The sequence below is a fragment of the Dendrobates tinctorius genome, unplaced genomic scaffold, assembly GCF_039654945.1.
Source record: "Dendrobates tinctorius isolate UK_male_01 unplaced genomic scaffold, ASM3965494v1 ptg000032l, whole genome shotgun sequence".
Lineage (NCBI taxonomy): Eukaryota > Metazoa > Chordata > Amphibia > Anura > Dendrobatidae > Dendrobates > Dendrobates tinctorius.
In genome coordinates, this window is record NW_027361700.1 from 41,301,185 (window position 1) to 41,311,918 (window position 10,734).

General features: G+C 43.5%; 1 long non-coding RNA gene across 1 annotated transcript; it reads right to left on the minus strand.

Annotated features, from left to right (window-relative positions):
• Positions 1-4,893: 4,893 nt before the first annotated feature.
• Positions 4,894-7,544, minus strand: LOC141086616 (uncharacterized). Its single transcript, XR_012231623.1, has 2 exons — positions 7,443-7,544; positions 4,894-7,001 (listed from the first exon to the last, which is right to left on the minus strand). It is a non-coding gene; the product is annotated as an uncharacterized lncRNA (long non-coding RNA).
• Between the last annotated feature and the right edge of the window lie 3,190 nt (positions 7,545-10,734).

A 10,734-nucleotide genomic window follows, 5' to 3' on the forward strand; every position in this document is an offset into this window, starting at 1 on the left:
TGGATTGTGTGAGGCCCACTGATATCTCAGCGCTATGTGACAGGCTCGATGGCACTGCTGTGACAAAAGTGACTAGAGGATAAGGGAGATTTTGAATTTCTGCACACACTTGTGGACAGTGGACACTTTTGGATTGTGTGAGGCCCACTGATATCTGAGCGCTATGTGACAGGCTCGATGGCACTGCTGTGACAAAAGTGACTAGAGGATAAGGGAGATTTTGAATATCTGCACACACTTTTGGACACTGGACACTTTTGGATTGTGTGAGGCCCACTGATATCTGAGCGCTATGTGACAGGCTCGATGGAACTGCTGTGACAAAAGTGACTAGAGGATAAGGGAGATTTTGAATATCTGCACACACTTTTGGACACTGGACACTTTTGGATTGTGTGAGGCCCACTGATATCTCAGCGCTATGTGACAGGCTCGATGGCACTGCTGTGACATAATTGACTAGAGGATAACGGAGATTTTGAATTTCTGCACACACTTGTGGACAGTGGACACTTTTGGATTGTGTGAGGCCCACTGATATCTGAGCGCTATGCGTCAGGCTCGATGGCACAGCTGTGACAAAAGTGACTAGAGGATAAGGGAGATTTTGAATTTCTGCACACACTTGTGGACAGTGGACACTTTTGGATTGTGTGAGGCCCACTGATATGTGAGCGCTATGTGACAGGCTCGATGGCACAGCTGTGACAAAAGTGACTAGAGGATAAGGTAGATTTTGAATTTCTGCACACACTTGTGGACAGTGGACACTTTTGGATTGTGTGAGGCCCACTGATATCTGAGCGCTATGTGACAGGCTCGATGGCACAGCTGTGACAAAAGTGACTAGAGGATAAGGGAGATTTTGAATCTCTGCACACACTTTTGGACACTGGACACTTTTGGATTGTGTGAGGCCCAATGAATATCTGAGCGCTATGTGACAGGCTCGATGGCACAGCTGTGACAAAAGTGACTAGAGGATAAGGGAGATTGGATTGCTTTTAAAAAAGCAGTTTGCGGAGCAGTGGGTAAACAGCAATGCCAGCCTGTCAGGAAGCCTTAGAAGGCAGCCCAACAACCAACACCACTGATACACCACTATATAGCCTCCCCTTGCACTGCACACACAGTGACTGGTGTGTTGTGCAGGCCAAATCGCTAGCAGCAGAAGCAGTTTTTTTGTCTTCTTCCCTGCCTAACGCTCTCCCTACAGAATCAGCAGCAACCTCTCCCTATCCTAAGATCGGCAGAAGTAAGATGGCGGTCGGCGTGCACGCCCTTTTATACCCCCTGTGACGCCCACCAAAGCAAGCCAATCACTTGCATGCCCTTCTGAAAGATGGTGGTGACCCGTGGCTATGTCATCACGTTGCCCACAGTGTCCGTGGATCCTGATTGGCTGAAAAAGAGCGCAAAACAAACGTTTGAAACGCGACTTTGGCGCGTAAGTCGCCGACCTCGTGGCCGACCTCATCCTAGGGTCGGGTTTCGTTTCATGAAACCCGACTTTGCCAAAAGTCGGTGACTTTTGAATTTTTTCGACCCGTTTCGCTCAACTCTAGTGACAAGGTCAAATTATTGAAATCTGACCAGTGTCACCTTATGTGGTAATAACTCTAGAACGTTTCAACGAATCCCAGTGATTCTGAGTTTGTTTTTTATGAAATATTGTACATCATATATTAGTGGTAAATTTTGGTTGATATGATTTGCGTATATTTATGAAAAGATTTGACATAAAATTGAAAATTTTGCAATTTAAAACTTTAGCTATACTCCACAAAATAATTAATAAATAACCTTTCCCATACTCTACATCTGAATCATTTTTGACACCTAATTTATTTTGTTAGGAAGTTAGAAGTGTTCAAAGTTGATCAGCAATGTTTTTTTTCCAACAAAATTTACAAAACCATTTTCTTAGAGACCACATCAAGTTTGCAGTCACCTTGGGGGCCTATATGTGAGAAAATACCCAAAAGTGTACCCAAAAGTGACACAATTCTAAAAACTGCACCCCTCAAAGTCCTCAAAACCACATTTAAGATGTTTATGTCTGTTCTACAGGACTGGCGCATAGCAAATGTGGTACCAATATTCCAAAAGGGCTCTAAAAGTGAACCTGGAAATTATAGGCCAGTAAGTCGTGTAACCTCTATTGTTGTTCAAATATTTGAAGGGTTTCTGAGGAATGTTATTCTGGATTATCTCAATGAGAATAAAGCCCCCGTTACACACAGCGAGATCGCTAGCGATATCGCTAAAGCGTCACCGATTTTGTGACGCAGCAGCGATATTGCTAGCGATATCGCTATGTGTGATACTTACCAACGACCGGCTCCCCCGCTGGTTATCGCTGTTCGTGCGAGAACGTCCTGGACCATTTCTCGTCGGCCACTTCCTGCTGGGCTTCCTGCTGGCGCCGACGAGCGACGCGTTGACGCTGGCGGGAGGACGTCTTCATCGCCGCGTCTGACAGGTAAGTAATGACCGCCGACCGCTGCTATGTCGCTGTGGGATCTGCCTGTTTGTCAGCTCACTAGCGACCATTTAGCGATGCACCAGCGATCCTGACCGGGTCGTATCGTGGTCGGAATTGCTGGTGCATTGCTTAATGTAACGGTACCTTTACTATGTAACGCCATATCAGCATGGGTTTATGAGGAATCGCTCCTGTCAAACCAATCTAATCAGCTTTTATGAAGAGGTAAGCTATAGACTGGACCAAGGTGAGTCATTGGACATGGTATATCTTGATTTTTCCAAAGCGTTTAATGCCGTGCCACACAAGAGGTTGGTACACAAAATGAGAATGCTAGGTCTGGAGGAAAATGTGCGTAAATCGGTAAGTAACTGGCTTAGTGATAGAAAGCAGAGGGTGGTTATAAATGGTATATTATCTAACTGGATCGCTGTGACCAGTGGGGTACCGCAGGGGTCGGTGTTGAGACCTATTCTTTTCAACATATTTATTAATGATCTGGTAGAATGTTTACACAGTAAAATATTGATATTTGCAGATGATGCAAAGCTATGCAAAGCAGGCAATACAAGAGAAGATAGTATTCTGCTACAGATGGAGCTGGATAAGTTGGAAACTTGAGCCAAATGGTGGCAGATGCGGTTTAACAATGATAAATGTAAGGTTGTACACATGGGAAGAAAGAATCAATAACACCATTACACACTGAACGGGAAACCACTGGGTAAATCTGACATGGAGAAGGACTTGGGGATCCTAGTGTTAGGGCTAGCGGAACACACCAAATAATAAAATAATAGTAAGGTGCGTTCGCAGCCCGGGGTCCACCGTGCAGGGGTGGTAAACTGCTACTTAGTAATGGCGGAATTATAAAGCGGTGTACAAAAGGTCACACGTGGGTTAACGTCACCCAGTGTGAACAGAAGCTAACTCTGTTAACTCACAGAGCCGCGCTACCGCAGAACATAAATGCCGATGCCTGTTTAGCTCACAGAGCCTGGCCACTGTAGCGCACAGAAAGCGGTCACAGAACTCTGCCCCAAGGACACAGGGTCAGAGTCCCTCTAGACCTTCTGAGCGTGTGGCGTCGCAGCTGCGGATGCCACAATAGACGCTGACTATGGAGTGTTGAGCATGTGCACCATGGACACTGATGCCTGTCTCAGACTCTGTCCTACCTACACCTAAGCCTGGGCGCTTAACAGGCTAGGCTGCACAACACATGCGTGCCAAGGGTAGGGGTTTCTAAATGAGTCATTCACCAGAGACATTCATACATGCATACGACACTCACTCCTCATAGTCTGATAATGCAGTCTATACTAGCGCATGGCTGAGCGGCCATGCAAACCTTTTATAGCCGCGTCTTTCCGGGACCTTCCTGACCTTTCTGATGGTCCAATCCGAGCTGGAGAAGGACCTGAGCATGTGACCTCTGATCTCCTATGAGAGATCGTCCCACGGGCATGCTCAGTGGACCAAAAGGAAGACTTAGTCCCTGGAGTAGCTCGCCGCCAACCAGAATGCATTGCTATATCTGGGCCAGAGGTGGCAGCAGCAACCAAACCCACAGAACTGTTTGAGCAGAGCGCCGGGATTGACGAGTCTGCTGAGCAGACTCCTCTGCGGCGAAGAGGAATGGGAGACTGCCGGATGCAAGGCTCGGGATTCCTGCTGTGCAGTGACAGGAACCCAACACCTAGTTAAGGATATACTTACCTTGGGCAGCCAGTGCCAGGCAGCGGCTGCCAAGGCAAACAGGATCATGGGGGGCATTAAAAGAGGTCTTGATACACATGATGAGAGCATTATACTGCCTCTGTACAAATCCCTGGTTGGACCGCACATGGAGTACTGTGTACAGTTTTGGAACCTCACCTCACCATGGCTGCCACGTCTGCAGAAGGTTTTTTTTTCTTCAGTATGTACAGGTATTCAGGTCCGTGAGGGATTAGTGACCAGTCAGCAGTCTGCATTATGAATACCTAATCAGAGCACCACATGAAGACCCCCCACAAGCCGCCCGGAGCACGAGCATATCATTAACTCAAAACTGAAAATAAAGATTAAACCACCACAGACAGATTTCATCACCCAAGGTATAATTTTAATCAGTATAACGGCGCCGACCTGATACTGTGTGTGGGTTACTGTGCACAATCCTGCTGACAGGTTCCCTTTAACCAATAACTGACTCCATTGACCATAACTTTCAAGACAAAGTCAAAACACAGTCATATCCCCATAATGCTGCCTCTGGTGGATGAAGACTGGCTGTCAGGGAAGCTGGGAGTTGTAGGGTCTTAGCAGATGGACTGCTGCAGATTGGGGACCCCCAATCAAAGTTAATGGGGTCTACTATGATCATGACAGATGATCTTTAAAAGAAATTTCCTGACAATAGCGACAAGTGAGTACACGGGGATTTTTATTAACTGATCAACTGTCAGGTCAGATTAACATCAATGGATTTTTGTTTCGGAAATTTTAACAGTGTCTATATAAAGGAAGTCAAGCTCCATGGGAAAAGAAGAAGATGCATCCGGGCAGCCTGCTGGCACCATGTAACCCTAGCAATGCCATTGGTAACAAACCTATGGTTACATATCATACAGCAAACTCTAGGGCACTGGTCGTTTCCCTTTAGCGTTTGACCTTCGACAGTGGTAATAATTCTGATTACTGGCATTCATTATAGGAAAAGTAGTTTTGGTATCCTGCAGTTGCCACGAACACAAAACATTTCTTTCCTGAAAAGGGTGAGACAGATGGCCTAGAACCTATGGCTGATGACTACCACATTCTTAATTAAAGAGTAACAGTCGTTTTAAATGTTGTTATATAAAGTAACCGAGGGCGATAATGGAAGATGAACTACTGCTCCATAGCACCCTGACACTTTACAGGAAAATCGTGTCCCAGTCCCACCTGTCAGATGTGGGGTGCATCACACTCACTTGTAGGCCACAGGCCTCTGCTGTCTCCATGCCTTCATCTTCAGAAGACACCGCACATAACTCAGGGACATGCATTTCTTTCCAACCAACAGAAGTTTACTGGACAGTTCAAGTTCATCAGATTGTGACACTACAACACTTATTCCTTGTTTCTTTAATACAGTACATTTCCAGCATTACTATTCGTTCCTCCTGGACTATCCCTATGTTTATTGGCTCTGTCAGCCTAAGGGATTTCCTGTCCAGTCCAGCAGTAAATCCAGGATCCGTTACCTTCTCTTCATGCGGTTCCATGTCCATTGTCCCCTGTTCGGCAGATAATAAGGCACTCTTCGTAGTACCTCTATCGAGCCTTGAGCTTCAGATGCTGTAGTAATGTCCATAAAGGATCCCAATAGGGCCTCCCACTGCCCAAAAATGTTAGATGCTTGCCCACTGAAACTTGAACTTGAACCGTGGTTACTGTACTTCTCTAACTGATCTACTATCAGGAAGCAGTCCCCTTTACTGGGGTTTTCCCTTACCACTATGGGCTAGTCCCAACTTTAACTATGTCTGTCCCTACAATATGTAACTGGGCAGCTCACAAACACAACACTATGTATTATATATAATTTATATTATACTTCACATTCCCTATATTCCTACTGCACCTTATGCCTATTATACTAGTAATACGATACATTACTCAGGTTACACCTATAATGCTTACCAAAGTCTATCTTACCCTATAGTCACTACCTTATTACCTAACCTATGTTTTACCCTATTACTTATGCATTAAACATTACCATACCAAAGTATATACCTAAAACCGTACACAGTTCGCACTTCACATGACACTATATATATATATATATATATATATAAAATGCATAACATCACTTGCAAAATGCAATTGTGGTCTTCAGAGAGAAGAACACAACAGTACAGCCCACCACTCTTATCATTACATAAATCAACAGAACACATGAAAATAACCAACTGTGTAATATACAGTCATGGTTGAGTTTTCAATCTGACGCTTGGGGGTGCTGAGCTGTCAATGTGATAAGTGACAATCCAGCTGCCCAATCAGGGTCAGGACTTGACGGGCTTCCTACAGGTGTCTCCTTTTTGGAATGATTCTGCGAGCTCTGCATTTTGATCTTTTGTTGACTGACCTTGAAATTTGCCTTTGACCATCCGTTTGCCTAACCCCTCTGACTTGATCCACTATCTTCTTGGATTTCTGACTGTGACCTGACTACACCTTTGGGTCACCACTCTGTTTATGACGCATCCTCCTGGCTTTTGACCTCTGACTCCCTGACTTCCCCATCTCACGGTGGGTCTGTAAGCAGTGACTAGCATCACAGTAGGCAAGAAGTAGCTTGGTGATCCTTGCATCAAGTGACATGTCCGCCTTGATTTATTTGTTCTTCTTGCCATCCAAGGTATTGATAACATCCTTCTCCAGCACTACAGTTCGAAGGGGTAGATTCTACTTCTGTCTTGATTCTTTCCCGTCCAGATTTAGCATACTTTTGTTATTAGAAGAAAGCAGGAAAGACCAAATTCTGGTGATATGTAGGAAAAAAAAGGAAATCTGAGAATCTTAAATTGGATGATGAAGATATTAATTAATATTAATACTACCTACCATACCAAAATGTTTTCCCTTTTGTTGCTAGTTTACTGTACCAACCACTCATCTATGACACGGGTAACTGTCCTCAACCACTTCCCACAATTTGAAGAGGGTATATCCCTTGGATCATTTACCCCTAAGTTGGTCACTAACTTTGCTCAGGTTGCGAATATGGGAAGATCTACAAATTCGCAGGAAGGGAGACAGGTTAGCCTGAGCTGGGACCCACAATATATGTAAAAAGAGTCTTAGGTGGGTTGATGCACTATGCAGTACACTCTACTGAGACTCCATCTCATAATATAAGGAGCAGTGTTGCCCCCTTCAGTAATACCAAGTAAACACCATATGCAGCAGCACTGTCACGTACCTCTAATAATAATTGCAACAGAAGTATAGAGTGGATCATAGGGCTTACAGGCTTCTTCTTCGACCAGCTGTGACATCTAAGCACCCTCATTGTCTTCTGCATGTAACAGTATTTACTCAGGAGTCCCTACAGTATCCTATCTACACTGTGTGGATTTGCTGCCCTCTAGTGTAATTCTCTTGTTATCACCACTTGTTGGTGAAACCCTGCTCCAACAAACAGTATTTTGCCCCCAGAGGCAATCCAGAACTATCCCACGATCTTCACACATTGACGTGATATCTAGAATAATATGTGACAATTCCATTTTGTAAGGCATTTTTCATAACAAATGGCTCTGCGCATATCTACTTTTATAAACTGTCTCTCTTTTGCTTTCTAATGACAGTCACCAGGGCTACTGCGTTTGTCTGGCGGCAATGTTCTGGAGCTAATTAAATGTGTGAATATGAAATCTAGAGAGACTATTGCCTTGACACGGCTTCACTGGTAGCTAAAAACAAATCTGTTTAGTATGCAATCTGGAAGCTGAGTGGAATAAATTCAAGATATTAGCATATGAGGCTGGCGAAAAACACAAAATTGGAACCAAAATTCACTCTGAAAATATTTGTACAACAACAGAAGCAGCGATAAAAAAAAAATTTACCTGGGGAGGGGGATCTTGAGATAAATAGTCTTTGGCTCCAGATGGATGGGAGCTGTGGGGGCCGGGGGGAGAGGTTTGGTGCGAGATATTATTCAGAATTCGTCTGCCAAATCTTCTCTCTCAGAGGATGAGAGAACAGCAGATGTTATATTGTTATTCAAAGAGTTGGATTTAGAAGTGATGCGGTTACAGATCTGACAACATCAGTGGAATACAGAAAATTTATTTCATCCCTGAGGTGACTACAGGAATGAGTCTGAATGTATTAATTACATTCCTGAATTTCGCCCAGGAGGTGGATATTTCCGCACATGGATGCACAGACATAGAGTTCAGTACTGAGGGTTTGGAGATGAAGCCTTTTGGCCTTCAAGAGTGTGACTATGTTCAATCTAGCCAAGGGACATCTGAACATGTGTTTATCTCCAGTCCAAGTTTAGGCTTTATTGATCTCAGTAAAGTCTTCAGATGGATGATTGATCTTCTTAATATTCCCTAGGTAGGAACTCATACTTTGCCCATTGACGTTTCAGTGGATTGTCACGGGATCACTCTGTTGTAGGTCTCTATGAAGCAGGTGCATAGTATAACAAGGTCTGGAATAACTTATTATGGGACCCAAGGTATTTCGCTTGGACTATTTTTAAAGGACACAATCCAGTAATGAATAATAATGAAAATATTTTGACATTTGTAGCTTTTAGATGTAAAAAAACATTCAACCTCATTATAATGCATAGTGCAATGCCCCAACCTGTGGTCAGACTAAAATATCAGAGTGCCACAGCATTCTCTGGGTGATCCAAGCTCTGACACAATAATGGCCACTTGATGTCCAGCAGAACACAAGCCCATTTGTAGTTGACTTTGGAACCAATCATTTGCCACTATCGTCTCTTCCTTATAATTTTATTATGGACCTGCAAAGGTCATTGTTAGATGAGAAGAGAAACTTAAATAACAGTAGTATGGCTCAAACAATCTAAATGGTGAATGTATGTAGTCAAAAGGGCCCAGAGAATGATCTCAACTAATCAACTGATGCTCAGATCCAATCCTGGAGTGAATTCCTTTAAATGTTTTGTTCTACTTTCCTGTACCCTAATATACAGATATATTTGTTAAATTTCAAATTATATTGAAGTTCTTTACCAAAAGCTGGATTATCTGACATTCTATGCCAGAATCAAGAGTAATGGGATTTAACTATTTGTATTAGCGAAAGGGATAAAAGTGTAATATATACAGTTAGGTCCATATATATTTGGACAGAGACAACATTTTTCTAATTTTGGTTCTATACATTACCACAATGAATTTTAAACAAAACAATTCAGATGCAGTTGAAGTTCAGACTTTCAGCTTTCATTTGAGGGTATCCACATTAAAATTGGATGAAGGGCTTAGGAGTTTCAGCTCCTTAACATGTGCCACCCTGTTTTTAAAGGGACCAAAAGTAATTGGACAGATTAAATAATTGTAAATAAAATGTTCATTTCTAGTACTTGGTTGAAAACCCTTTGTTGGCAATGACTGCCTGAAGTCTTGAACTCATGGATATCACCAGACGCTGTGTTTCCTCCTTTTTGATGCTCTGCCAGGCCTTCACTGCGGTGGTTTTCAGTTGCTGTTTGTTTGTGGGCCTTTCTGTCTGAAGTTTAGTCTTTAACAAGTGAAATGCATGCTCAATTGGGTTGAGATCAGGTGACTGACTTGGCCATTCAAGAATATTCCACTTCTTTAATAAACTCCTGGGTTGCTTTGGCTTTATGTTTTGGGTCATTGTCCATCTGTAGTATGAAACGACGACCAGTTTGGCTGCATTTGGCTGGATCTGGGCGCACAGTATGGCTCTGAATACCACAGAATTCATTCGGCTGCTTCTGTCTTGTGTCACATCATCAATAAACACTAGTGACCCAGTGCCACTGGCAGCCATGCATGCCCAAGCCATCACACTGCCTCCGCCGTGTTTTACAGATGATGTGGTATGCTTTGGATCATAAACTGTACCACGCCTTCACCATACTTTTCTCTTTCCATCATTCTGGTAGAGGTTGATCTTGGTTTCATCTGTCCAAAGAATGCTCTTCCAGAACTGTGCTGGCTTTTTTAGATGTTTTTTTTAGCAAAGTCCAGTCTAGCCTTTTTATTCTTGATGCTTATGAGTGGCTTGCACCCTGCAGTGAACCCTCTGTATTTACTTTCATGCAGTCTTCTCTTTATGGTAGATTTGGATATTGATACGCCTACCTCCTGGAGAGTGTTGTTCACCTGGTTGGCTGTTGTGAAGGGGTTTCTCTTCACCATGGAGACTATTCTGCGATCATCCACCACTGTTGTCTTCCGTGGGCGCCCAGGTCTTTTTGCATTGATGAGTTCACCAGTGCTTTCTTTCTTTCTCAGGATGTACCAAACTGTAGATTTTGCCACTCCTAATGTTGTAGCAATTTCTTGAATGGGTTTTTTCTGTTTTTGCAGCTTAAGGATGGCTTGTTTCACCTGCACGGAGAGCTCCTTTAACTGCTTGTTTCCTTCACAGCAAAACCTTCCAAATGCAAGCACCATACCTCAAATCAACTCCAGGCCTTTTATAAGCTTAATTGAGAATGACATAACAAAGGGATTGCCCACACCTGTCCA